The sequence below is a fragment of the Lontra canadensis genome, unplaced genomic scaffold (assembly GCF_010015895.1).
Source record: "Lontra canadensis isolate GAN:19392208 unplaced genomic scaffold, GSC_riverotter_1.0 scaffold1, whole genome shotgun sequence".
NCBI classification, from domain to species: Eukaryota; Metazoa; Chordata; class Mammalia; order Carnivora; family Mustelidae; genus Lontra; species Lontra canadensis.
In genome coordinates this window covers 35,320,157-35,333,682 of record NW_022630995.1, presented here as the reverse complement: position 1 = coordinate 35,333,682, position 13,526 = coordinate 35,320,157, and the positions used below count along the sequence as shown (strand labels likewise).

The window sequence follows — 13,526 nt, the reverse complement described above, 5'->3', positions numbered from 1 at the left end:
GAGAAAGAGCAAGGTGGGTGCTGAGGTCCCCAGGTCATGGGGAATGTTTTATTCCATTTGCTTTTATAGGGGTGGTAGAGCAAATAAGCTGAAAATACAGATGAGTAAGTGGAAGAGAAGAGATTTTGACACAAACTAACCATATATTTGACGTGAAAAAAAAAAAAAAAGGAAAGGGTTTATAGGAATTCCTGTCTTAAATTAGGATTCATTTTTTTTTTACTGTGACTGTAATCTGAACTGAATGTAATGTTTTTCTAATCTTTCTCACTATAAAGCCCAAAGAGAAAGGCTGATTAAAATTCCAAAACTGAACAACAAATGAGAGGGGGGACAAAATAACTATGAGCAGAATGTCATTTGCTGTTACTGTGCACAGACGTTAACACTGAAAAAAATCAAATAAGGGCAGAAAAACGGAACCAAATCCCAAAAATTCAGGGCAAGTGTTTACACAACTGTCTTCGTATTTAAAAACCATGGCACTGAAGTAATTTTTGTTTGTGAGTGGAGGTGTGGTGGCAAAGGGGATGGGGTTGGATGGAGTGGGAGTTACAACCACAGAGCTCTCTAAAAAATATATCCTGTGCTTTGTGACCTGAGCCCTTGGTGGTAGATTCTGTGATGTGTCTTTTCCTGATTGTAACAGTTCTAAGTAGGCCCATCCGCTTCCCTTTGAGCTGGCAGTCCCTGTCAATGCTTCATTGTTTTATATGTTGCCTTTTGTTAACCACTTCCTCCAGCCGGAGGTTACAAAATACATCCCTAAAGAGATCTCCCACCCAGCCCGGGCAGGTACCATAATTGGCCCAAGTTGTTCTGTTAATGATTTGATTCATCAGTTTCTGGACCACTTGCTTGCGCTGGACTTTTATTGTGGAGACATACTGAAGATCTAAGCAAATTCTCCCTCATTTTGTGGGGGAGAATGACCACATTCCATCCTCAAGGACAGCATGCCGCTAGCTCAAAGTAGCAAACACGGAATCTGCCAATAATGAACACAGGCATTACTCTGAGAACCTAAAGCAGGTAGACATTTCTTTTACACATCACTGAGACAAACTAAGGAAACTCCTTCCCTCCTTTTTCCACCATGAGCTCCACGGTGGGGAGGGTGGGGACAGGGCAGAGACCTTAGCTGTTTCGCCCAAGACTTATTATATGTAAAGCCCTTTAAATAGTAAATTCTCGTTATTCTCAGCACCTAGCACACAGTTGTTGCTTAATATACGTTGGCGATTGGAATGAATAGAGAACCTACTTCTCTTGCGTCCCTATTATCCCACCACTGGAAAACAAGGATTATGGTCCCAGAGTTGAGGATCATAACTGCTTTGGCACAAACCCACCACCTGGTACACAATAATTACCATCCTGTTGACGGGGAAGAGTTGTAGGGGTTGGAGAAGAAAGGCAACTCTTGGTGAGTTCCCTCAAAGCCTCAAAGCTCTAGGCCGCGGTTCTCTAAGGAATCAAAATCCACAGGCCCGCTGTCTTCCTGCCCTGAAGAGGGGCCTCCTCCTAAACTTCCAGCCCCAGGAATTCCCCTCATCCCCGCTGCAAGGGGCGGGAACAACCGGAATTTTTGGCCGGTCCGCCGCGCCCCGCCCCCTGCCCCGGAGCCCCGCCCAGCCTGTCGTCTACTACCCCCTCTCCCACGGAGCTCCCCTCCCCCAGGAGCTCCCCCAGCCGCAGCCCGCGCCTCGCCCTTCCTTCCCATCCCCTGTCCTCCCCTCCCCTGCCCCCTCCCTCTCCCTCCGCCTCCCCCAACCTACTCCCTCCCCGGCCCAGGCCGTCCGCGCGCGCCGCGCTTTGGGGGTGGAGAGAAAGCGCCCAGCTAGCGGCGGCGGCGGCGGCGGTCTCCCGGGGCACGCGGCCCGGAGCGGAGGGGGCGGGGCCTGGCGGGAGGGGGCGGGGCAGGCAGCCGCTCGCGCCGCTCCGAGACTGACGGGCTAGCCGGCCCGACCCCCGCCAGCTCGCCCGCCCCCTCCAGGGCGGACCGACGGGTTCGTGCCCCCTCGGCCCGGTGCAGCCTGACGGAGGGGGAGGGGCCGGCTCCGGGCCGGCCGGTGTGCGGGGTGAGGCTGCCGGGGAGGGGTTGGGGGCGCCCGTGGGGCCGAGCATCCCTGCCCCCGGCCCGCTGGCCCCCGCCCCCCGCCTGCCCCTCGCCTCACGCCTGGCCGCCCCGCCCCGCCGTGACCCCCGGCAGCCTTCGGAGCCCGACGCGGTAAGTGCGCCTTCTGGCTCGGCGTCGGGGAGGGGGCCGCGGCGAGTCGGCCGCGCGACGAGGCCCACTCCCCGCCCCCACGCGACCCTCCCGCGGGGCCCTCCGGGGCGCCTCCGAGCGGAGGGGTGGGCCGGGCGGGAACCTGCCCCAGCCGCCCCCGGGGCTCGAACCCGGGCCCGGCTCCCCGCCGCGCACCGGGGGTCCGGAGCGGCGTGTGGGCCGCGCTCGGACTTGGGCAAAGTTCAGGACGCGGTGGTGCGGCCGGTCGGCTGAGTCGTGCACTGCGTTGCTTCCTCCCCGCACTCTTCCACTAATAAAACCAACTGGAAACCCTTTCGGATTTTTTTTTTAATTGTTATCCTCAGGCTATCACAACTTCAGTTTTTATTTTAAGTAATTGCCTCATCCAAAAGAGTGGAGAATCAGAAAGTGACTTTATTTACATAAAAACTGGCGTGCCTGCTTGAAACTCCGTTGGGCATTTCAGTGCGTATTCAGGGATCCAAAACTGATGAAAAAAGTTTGTGGTGGCAGAGTAAAGCGTAACTGCCATCTTTACTATCGTCCCATTTGATTTTTACAAATATTTTGGAATAGTTAATACATTAACAAAATGCAAAAGTTACAAAAGGGAAATATATACAGAGTCTCCCCCAGTCTACCCCTGCTCCCCCAGCCGACTAATAATAACCAGTTTCTTCATCTTCTTCCTTTTTTTCCCCCCAGTATTACCAGTTTCCAATTCATCCTTTCAGAAATTGTATATATGCAAATGCCCTTGCTTCATCCTTCAAAAAGTGGAAATGTATATTAAGTGCCTGGCAGTTAGTGGTACACAATAAATAGTAATTCTCCTTCCGTTCAGAACACAGATTTAACAAGTTGTTTTGGTTATTAGACCATTAAAAGAACAATAATGTCTAATTTTCTGGTTTTAAGCATCTGCGGATTTGGTTATATTGTGAATGTCTATGTTCTATTGGTATCATAATTATACTTTTACAGAAAAGTGAATACACTGATATTTTTGGGTAATGGGGTAGGTAGGGAAAAATGAATATGAAACTAGTAAGAAGATAGGACTAATGCATACAGCATAGAGTTCCAAAACTGATTTGAAGCCATTTAGTGTCCATATGGTACGAAGGGATCAAACAAAACTGAATGATAAAATTGAGGCAGAGCAGGAAAAAAGGAAACACAGTCAAGGGATAAGATAACCCCAAGTGCATACTGTAAGATCCTGTACTAAAAGTGAGTCACAGTTTTGGCTCTGGGCTTCACAGCAGCAGGAAAAAGGGGGCAAGGGGATAAAGTAAGTTTCAGTGTGTTTTTGCTTAAAATATAAAAACAAACCAGTTCTGCCTAAGGAGGGCATTTTCTGGTGATGAGGCCTGAGAAGAGTATTCTCTAATGGGCCCTAATAAAAAGGGAGATTAGATTGTATGATGCAGTTGGCAACATCTTTAAAAAAATCCCTACAGGGGCGCCTGGGTGGTTCAGTAAGCTAAGCATCTGCCTTTGCCTCAGGTCATGATCCCAGCATCCTAGGATCTAGCCCCCACTTCGGGCTCTCTGCTGTGTAAGGAGCCTGCTTCTCCCTCTCTCACTCCCCCTGCTTGTGCTTGCTCTCTCACTCTCTTGTTCTCAGTGTCAAATAAATAAAATCTTAAAAAAAAAAAAATCCCTACAGAAAATAATGAATTTTAGACAGTGTTCATCAATATAGGGCAGGAATAAAACTCTAGAGATAAGTTCCCTGAAGGCTTATCTTGATCCAGTCATAACATTTCAGAATTAACTAGAACAGTACTTCCCAAACTGTTCTAAAGAAGTGACAATCAATAGTTTATTTTTTGAAATAAGAGTCTGAACTCATATAACTTTGAAATAGCTGGGTTAGACAAATTTCAGTAGTTTTTTACTCAATTTCTTGACTAATGTGAAAGATGACTCTTTTAAAGGAGGCTATATTCGGTGACCTTTTCCAAATTTATTTGACTGTTGAGAACCACTGAACCTATACAAATGGATGGACAGGCAATGCTTCACAAGTATTTCTTAAACTGAGGTTTGATAAAAATTGGGAGAGCAAAGAGTTTTAGGTTAGCTGATGTGGTAAGAACCAAAGTGAAGATAATCTAAATGTCAGAATTTTAAGTAGACTGTATGTCAAAAGAAAAGGCTACCTTCCCCCTGAATTCTTTCCTAGTTCTTCATTGTTCTGCAATATGCCTCTAGGACCAAGTGATCTCTAGGATTTCTTCCTGTTCTGTGCTTCAGGGCACTCAGGATTCTGAATTAAGACTATGTTCAGCCAAGTAGAATTGCTTGAAGAATGACCTTAATTATTCTTGGATGTAAATATGTGATTAGCATGGTTTAAAAAAAAATCACGACACTATTGATATTATTAATTTAGTATCAAATCCTGGAATTCTGTAGCTGTGAGAGACCTTAGAAAGCATGGTACATAGTGGAAATGGAAAGAGCAAGGGATTTGAAACCCGAAAATCTGGGATTGTGCCGCTAATGTGTAAGGTTCTCAGCAAGTTTATGAACCTCCCTAAATCTTTTTCCTTGTTTGTAAAATTAGAATGACAGCACACAGCTCATTCAACAGACATTGAGGGTCTAAGAGGTATAGTAGTAGCAAAACAGCTTTAAGGGAACCAATAAAATAATGATCAAGGATCCTTTAATGTCTAAATTTTTTTTTTCACTCCTGAGTTCAGATTGCAAGGGTTTGAAAGGCAAGGAATAGCACCTCCTCCAAATATATTTGGTCCCTGAGTTTCAGATAGCAGGTAGTGGGAATTGAGAGAAGGAGGGATTGGTCCAAAAATGGATCTGACTCCGTTCAGTTGCTGTGTTTGGATTTTGAGAGTCTGGAAGATGAGGTGCACTGCTATAAGAAAGCATTTCTATAAATGTTGCAGTGCTATACAGAATGTTACTATTCTGAAGGCAAATTAAAGGCCAGAGCTAGTCCTTGTTTTTACTCCATGTATGAGAGAAGTGTTTGCTGAATATGCCAGGTGGGGTGAATTAGTCTATTGTAACAGAAGACCTTCACATCTCAGTGGTTTAGAAAAAGGTTTGTTTCTTAGTTACAGGACGTGTGCAGTAAGCGTCAACATGAGAACTCGGTTCCAGGTGGCCATTCGGAGCCCCAGTTTAGCAGAGACTTGGTCTCAACACAGGCTTCCACAGTTGTTAGGGCGGAGGGTGGCAAGAGGTGATGAATTGCACCTTGGCTCTTAAAGGCTTCTACGTGGAAGGGACATGTGTAACTTCACTGCCATTTTTAAAAATTTTTTAAATTTTTTTTAAAGATTCTATTTATTTATTTGACAGAGAGAGATCACAAGTAGGCAGAGAGGCAGGCAGAGGGGTGGGGGAAGCAGGCTCCCCACTGAGCAGAGAGCCGGATGCGGGACTCGATCCCAGGACCCTGTGATCATGACCCGAGCCGAAGGCAGCAGCTTAACCCACTGAGCCGCCCAGGCGCCCTCCACTGCCATTTTAATGGCCAAAGAAATCATGGCTACATCCAACTTCAAGGAGGTTGAGAAATGCAGTTCTATCCTGTAGGCAAAAGGAGGAGAACTCTAAGAGTCTGCTGGTAGTCTTAATGACTGCACTTAGCAGGCTTAATAGTCCCATGAGTTAACAAAATCTGAATAAATGAAATCCAAATTATGCTTTTAGTATTTAGAGCACAGAATACAGCATTTTTTGTCTGTATGTATGTGTGTTTAATCATAGAATTATGCTAATGAGAATTGCAAAGAATATTTTTTATTAATTAGGGATGAAATGCTTTCGACGACTCCATAATTAGGCAAACTATTTTGACCAAATAGATTTCATTCTTTTCTAATTATAGGCTCCTTCAATAAACATTTATTTTTTCATTCTATAAACATTTAAATGTGTTAAATGTGGTGTGTATAAGACACTATGTTAGATCCTGTGAGAGTAAAAAGATGAATGGGAAATTAACAGCCCCAAATAAAATAACTATAATCGAGTTCTCTCGCTCTTTCTCTTTAAAACGACATTAACAGAATCTTTCAATATGATAAAACCTGATTATGTATACACTTTGCCCCAATCTCTGTTTCTGGGTTAGGGACTTTTTGGTGACAAATTAAACTAGCTTAACCAAAAAGAGTGTTTTGTTAAAAGAAAGATACAGCTTTATGTCACAGAGTCCAAGAGCAGGGAATACAGCTCAGTCTCAGAGCCAACTGACATCAGTAACAGAAAGTTGGGAGCTGGAGGGGTGCCTCGTTGGCTCAGTTGGTTAAGGGGCTGCCTTCAGCTCAGGTCATGATCCCAGGGTCCTGGGGTCAAGCCAGACTGGGCCCTGCTCAAGGGGGAGTCTGCTTCTCCCTCTGCCCCATCCCCTCTGTCTCCCCTCCCCCCTCCCCCTGTGCTGTCTCTCACTTTCTCTCTAATAAATAAATAAAATCTTCAAAAAAAAAAAAAATCTGGAGCTGCTTTCTTTCTCTTTATCTCTATGATACCTTGCTAGTGTCTCTCTGCGAGTGTACTTCATTCCTCTTTTTCTCTGTTGACTGATTTTCTTTATTTTGCTTTCAAATGGGTGTTTTAACCTAAGAATTCACACACTTCAAGAAAACCTACTAGAGGGGCACCTGGGTGACTCAGTGGGTTAAGCCTCTGCCTTCAGCTCAGGTCATGATCTCAGGGTCCTGGGATCGAGCCCCGCATCGGGCTCTCTGCTCAGCAGAAAGCCTGCTTCCCCCGCCCCCCCCCCACCCCCCCGCCTGCCTCTCTGCCTACTTGTGATCTCTGTCTGTCAAATAAATAAATAAAATCTTAAAAAAAAAAAAAACCAAAAAACCTACTAGAGCCTTTAGCAAGTCCAGAAGAACTGATGTTTTTGTCTAAGTGCCACATCTTGATTAGATCTTAAGTTAACCACAAGCAGAGTTCGGAAATAATGGAGTTGACCCTAACGTATAAAAAGTTAGGTGTAATAAAGGAGGCGGTTCTGATAGTTTGGGATTAAAGAAAGCTGTGATGCCAATGAAAGTTCTATGATACAATTAACACGAGCTTGCAAATTCTACTGGGCAGGCTGATGAGGATAATGGGGTAAGAAGGTAGAGTTGGGGCACTTGTACCAACACTGGCCCTTACCTGAACTGCTGTTAAACCCCATCTCCTTTGTAATCCTTTCCTCCATCTCTTCTCCCTCTCCCAAGGATTACTGAATCATCTAACTCTTACAAGTCACCTGCTTTTGATGCCCACCCGGGTTTCTCCCCATGGCTAATAATGCAGGGAAGAAAGGGAGCATTCGATATACTGCCTTGCTCTGCTCTTTTCTACAATTGGTCTTGATAACTCTGTCTGGACATTTTACACTGCAGCATGCTATTGCCATATCTCTCCGCCAACTTCAACCTATTTTTTATTCTCAGTAAATTTCCATTCTTTTTCTGTGAGTGTGTACACTTAGCTTCTCTTAGCAAAGTTCCCTTGCATTTTTTACCTACCCAGTATTTCCTTCCTCTCTGGTTGTGAATACCGATAGCTTCATCTCAGCAGATGGCTGAGGGAATGGACTAAAGGGAGGTAGGATATGTTCCCCGAAACACAGGCTCCCCAGAAAAGGAATAATAACAGAGAGAGTGAGTAAAGGCTGTGTATTTGATTTGTCAGGGATACACATTAATCTAAACGAGCAGAGAGAAAGGGAGGAGTTTGGGTACAGATTGTAGAACATCTGGAACGCCGTTTTAAGGCGTTCTTTTACTCTTCTTGCTACGCAAATGGACGGGTCTTTCTAGGTTCAGCTCAACAGAAAACTACCATAGGCTTGTTTACTTAGAAGGGTAGCAGGCAGGAACCACAGCTTGACAGGAAGGCAGCATCAGGTGTTCCTCCTCAGTGGTTGGGATCCTCACAGCAGTCCGGGGAAGCAGTTCCTAAAGCCATCTGGGAGTCCTTGCTCCGAGGGAGAGCTCAGCTGAAGGAGAGAAAGCTCACACAAGGTAGATGCAGGAGCTCTCTTGGTTTAAAAAAATCTCGTGTCTCCCAGGAGACCATATACCATACAGCTCCCATCGACTTAGCTTCTAGGGGCCCCATAAGGGATATGACAATCACGAGAGCTGTCACACTCAAGGAAGACAAAGCCGTGGCTTCCTATGAGGTATTTGTAGTTTATTTATAGTTCCTCTGAGTCCAGGTGCAAATTTACTAATCATTTTTACTATAAGCAATGTTGCCTGGTAACATAGTTGGCCTACCTACTTCTATCAGATCATCAGGGAGCAGGGATAAGAGAGTTAACTGAAGGTTAAATGCAGAAGGGAATGAGATTTAACTCCACTCACACTCACATTATCCGTAGTATCTTCCATAGCCCTTTTCATTTGGGAAGTATTCAGTAATATTCATTTGCTTCCTTTGATGTGGTGTGTTTTAACTCTTTTTATGTGAGAAAAAAAAATGTGACATAGGAAGAGAAGCTGAGAGGAAAGCAAGGCCGGAAAGGTAGCAAGAACCCGAGATTGTTAGAAACACTGGTTTCCATCCCACAGATCTCGGCTTTTATTGAGCTTGTCGGTGATTGAAAACAAAAGCTTTAAGTAAAAGTAATATGGTCATGAGTTGGACTTCGGGACTTTCCTTTGGTAGCGTGCAGAGTGGAGGAGAGATTTAGACTGAGGCTGGTTGGTTCACTTTTTTTTTTTTTTCTTTAAAGATTTTATTTATTTATTTTTTTTTGTCAGAGAGAGAGAGCTCAAGCAGGCAGAGCTGCAGGCAGAGCGGCAGGCAGAGGCAGAGAGAGAAGCAGGCTCCCCACCCATCAAGGAGCCAGATGTGGGACTCGATCCCAGAACCCTGGGATCACGACCCGAGCTGAAGGCAGTGGCTAAACCAACTGAGCCACCCAGGTGTCCTGGTGGGTTCACTTTTACTTAATATTTGCCTTTCTTTGTGGAGATATTTTTATGATAAGCAGAAAGAAGGAACACCCAATGCTCCTGCTCCACAGGAGTTTAGAATCGCTGGACAGATTCGGCATGGTGCTTTGGAGGGGCCTGACCCATTCATCCTAAATTTCTCACATCCCCCCCACCCCCAGGGATGGAGGATTTGGGAGGCGTGCTTTAACCTGCCTTATAACAATACTGAATTAACACTGAGAAATAAATTTAGCCTCCACTGGTCCACTGATGGCCATTTGACTCACACATAACTCATTTTGCTTTTTGCTGGAGTCGAATTATAGAATGAATTGGTGGCTTTTTTTTTTTTTTTTTTTTAATGTTTAGCTGTAGGGCAAGCCAGGGAATTTCTTTATCATGGTTAACTGGTGTAACATTTGTATTGATTAACTGTTTCTAATTACAGGAAGCTGAGAAACAGTGCTTCACATTTTTCTCTATTGCTTACATTGCCCTTGACTACCCTTACCCAAATTTTGCTGTTCCAGATAATACACAACATATAAAATCTGGTTGGTTCTGCAGCAGACTCAACTTGATCTGTGATTGGCTCATTATGTATACAGAGAACCCAGCTAATTTTCCTTGATTATATTTGTGTCTAGAGAGTACTGACTGATTCCTGTATTTCCCTCCATCACCATAAAGCTACACAGAAGATAGAAATACTGGGTTTGGTTCAGGTCAGTAAAAGACAAACCGATAGTTATCCAGATTATTACTTTTTATGGGACATAAGACATTTGGGTGTCACAGCACATGCTAGCCGTAAAGGATCAGTAGGGCTGTGTGGTTTGCCATTATCTCGATGGCATGACAGTCTTCATCCTCGTGCCACAGCAAATATATACCAAAATTCACAAAATCTAAGAGTGGATGGCAAGAAAATCTTTTTTTTTTTTTTTTAACCTATCATCAAGTGAAAGGGCTTTTTAAAAAAGTAAACCTTTTGTTATAATTATGCTGTAGTCTTCATAGTATCAACTGTGATAACTGTTCAGGGATAAGAAGGCCATATAATATTAGTTTAACTTATATTTTTTAAATGTTGCTTGCTTTACTACCAGATATTAGTACCAATAAGCAGTTGAGGAATGAAAAGATACTTTCGATACATATTACTGTGGATCTGCACTTTGCCCTATAAGAATTAGTGACAGAAATTGGGAAGGAGTCAAGTGGGGAGAAATCCAGGAGGCTCTTGTACTTCAGAAATAAAGACCACTTTGGCGTTTAATGGCAATTATGATGAACTTAGTATTTTGCTAAATTAGGAGTGATGTTTTCGTTAAGGACTGTTTTCCCTCTCTCTCTCTCTCTCTCTCTTTGTGCCTTATTTGCTTTTATTTTGGTCAGATCTTTTTCGTAAAGAATTTAAGTCTGCCCTACTACTCCTTGATATGTAACCTTGAACAAGTCAGCCATATTGGGAATCTGCTTTCCATTTCGGACAGTGGGGATAAATGTGTACTCTACCTTCTCACATGGTAGTTATGAGTTCCAAATGAGAATATTTTATAAGCATGAAGCCATGTGTTATACTTGAAAGTGTGTGGCCTTTAGAGTCAATCCTGGCTTCACACTGAACTCTGCTACCCAGCAGATATCTGTAACCTCACTTGACTTCAGTGTCCTCATATGGAAGGGGGGAGAGGAATGACCCCTGTTTGCCAGAGTGTGTGAGACGACAAAAGACCCATTCAGTATAGAGACTTCATGTATTCTCATGCACATTTATGCACTTAGGAAATAATAGCTGCTATTAGAAATCCAAATCCTTAATAGTTGCCTGTGCTATTTACTTAATCCCATTTAACCGAAAAGAAAACTGAAGACCCAAGAGGTGATTTGCCCGAATTATACAGCTAGCTGGTGAGTGGCTTAGTACTGACTCCAGCTTTCTGCTCTATCACTTAGGCTACCATTAATAAGTAATAATGTGGGAAAATAACAGCAGAAGTACCCTCAACTGGCTTCCTCTGAACTGATTCATAGCTGTAACCTCGTGCTCTCTCTTCTCTCTGTAAATTGTCCTTACTGATCCCCAGGGCCAACTAAATGCTCACAGCTAAATAGGGTGCCCAATGCAGGGGCACAACTCTCTGTTTACCTAATGATTTGGGTACTCACCGAAAATTGGTTGTGTTTATTTACAAACCCGTTTTTTTTTTAATAGTTTTTTTTTTTTTTAAGATTTTATTTATTTATTTGACAGACCGAGATCACAAGTAGGCAGAGAGGCAGGCAGAGAGAGAAGGGGAAGCAGGCTCCATGATGAGCAGAGAGCCTGATGCGGGGCTCGATCCCAGGACCCTGGGATCGTGACCTGAGCCGAAGGCAGAGGCTTTAACCCACTGAGCCACCCAGGCACCCCTACAAACCCGTTTTTAACAGTTGGCCTTCTTCTAAAAATTATGAAGCATTTGTAAACATGTTAATTAATGAGTATGAAGAAAAGTCATTCTGTGAAAATTAAGTTGAATGTTCCAGGACATCTCAATATAAAAGAGTTCTTAATAAATTCGCTCTTGAATTTGAGGAAGGCTGGACAACTGTGAAGGACGGGATAGAGGCAGGGTTACGGGTGGGTGTGTGTTGGAGATCATCAAAGTCCAAAGCAGTTTAAGTTGCTGGGCCAGCTATTAGTCGTTCTCAAGGAAGTGAGCTCACACTGAAATGTAAATTAGCCACATCACGAAGCACACTGTTTTGTTCAGGGGACTTTTTTTTTTCATGGTAACACTTTGTGCTTGAAAGAAGTGCATTAATTTACATTCTGGCACAAGCTTTTTATGTCATGGTGGACAGACCAGTGATCTAATAGCTTCCGTAGTCATATTATGTTTGAAGTCCTTTTAAGTTCTCTCTCCATTAATAGAAACTGTAAATGGAAATCATGGATGTTGGGTCATGGTGGGCCTGGCTTCTACAAGAAAGAGGACCCCAACTCAGTAGGGGGTGCACATAAAATGTATGGCATTAGCCCTGTATGAAAAGATTTGTGAATGAACGTATATGTACATGTTTCAGTTAAAATCTTTAAGGATATGTAACTATAATTTTTACAATTACTGACTTTTCCATTTAATGGACCAACTATGAGGTTTCATCTGGCAAGGAGCTTTTTTAGAGGTCTGGCTAGACTGGAAATATATGCTTTGACTTTCCATCCTCTGTATATAGAGGTAGATAGAATATAAATCTCTATATTCTGTATATCTTTACCATGCTGTATTGCAATTTTTAAATTGAATGTCCGTTCCTGTATTGTAAGTATCTCAAAAGCCATGGTTCTTTCTATCACCTTCATAGACTTTCCAGTCTAGGGAAGAAGGCAGACATTAAATAAATAATTTCAATGAGATTATTGAGTAAATCTGAGGAAGTAGTTTGGGATGATGTCTGATCATGTGGTAAGGAGACGTGATTGAGTTTAGAGGTTAAAATTTACCTTACTCATTTTTTTTTTTCACCTTGATCTTATATATGTCACAGTGCTTTTGGGGGTACACAAAGAAATAAAATTCCTATATTAGATAGCTTTTACCTTGAAACAACTTCAATTTTCAGTGTATGTCAGAGTTCTCAACTGAGCTTTTTTTTTTTTTTTTTTTTTTTAAGATTTTATTTATTTATGAGAGAGAGAGAGAGAGAGCGAGCACAGGCAGACAGAATGGCAGGCAGAGGCAGAGGGAGAAGCAGGCTCCCTGCAGAGCAAGGAGCCCGATGTGGGACTCGATCCCAGGACGCTGGGATCATAACCCGAGCCGAAGGCAGCTGCTTAACCAACTGAGCCACCCAGGCGTCCCCTCAACTGAGCTTTTAATCCATTATGTAGTTTACAAAGCTAAATCTTCGTATGTTACAACTGAATTTAAATTCAATATTTATTTTTAATTTTCACTTATGGATTGAATCAGAGGTGTTTCCTAATTATTTTTAACAAAGTGAAAGATGTAACATTGCGCTAGAATCCTTATTTTGTATTTCAGATTCTATTCTAAGGTATTTTTATTATTATTATTACAAAAGAAATGTTGATGCCATGTGTTGTAACTAGTGGAAAGAATGAAAAGATAATGAGTGTTAAGAGTCCAGAGTCCATCTAAATTTCTGATTTCTTAAATAGATTGATATTTAACTATGAGGTAGGTAAGACACCATTCCCTTATTCCTCTATTTAGTTGTTAGATACGTGATTAAAATGAAATTTATTTAGAGCTATACTTAACCCTCGTGCAACTGTAACCTTTTTACTTCCTTCTTTATGTTGATGTTACCATTCTTCCAATCACCCAGGTTTG

The 13,526-nt window shown here is 43.1% G+C and overlaps 1 protein-coding gene across 1 annotated transcript in view; it reads left to right on the top strand.

Moving 5' to 3' along the window:
• The first annotated feature begins 1,954 nt into the window (after positions 1-1,954).
• Positions 1,955-13,526, top strand: part of KLHL5 (kelch like family member 5) — a 90,748-nt gene continuing 79,176 nt past the window's right edge. Inside the window, exon 1 of the mRNA XM_032853272.1 lies at positions 1,955-2,230. The gene's annotated coding sequence lies outside the window, so the exon portion shown is untranslated. The remainder of the gene's footprint in view (positions 2,231-13,526) is intronic.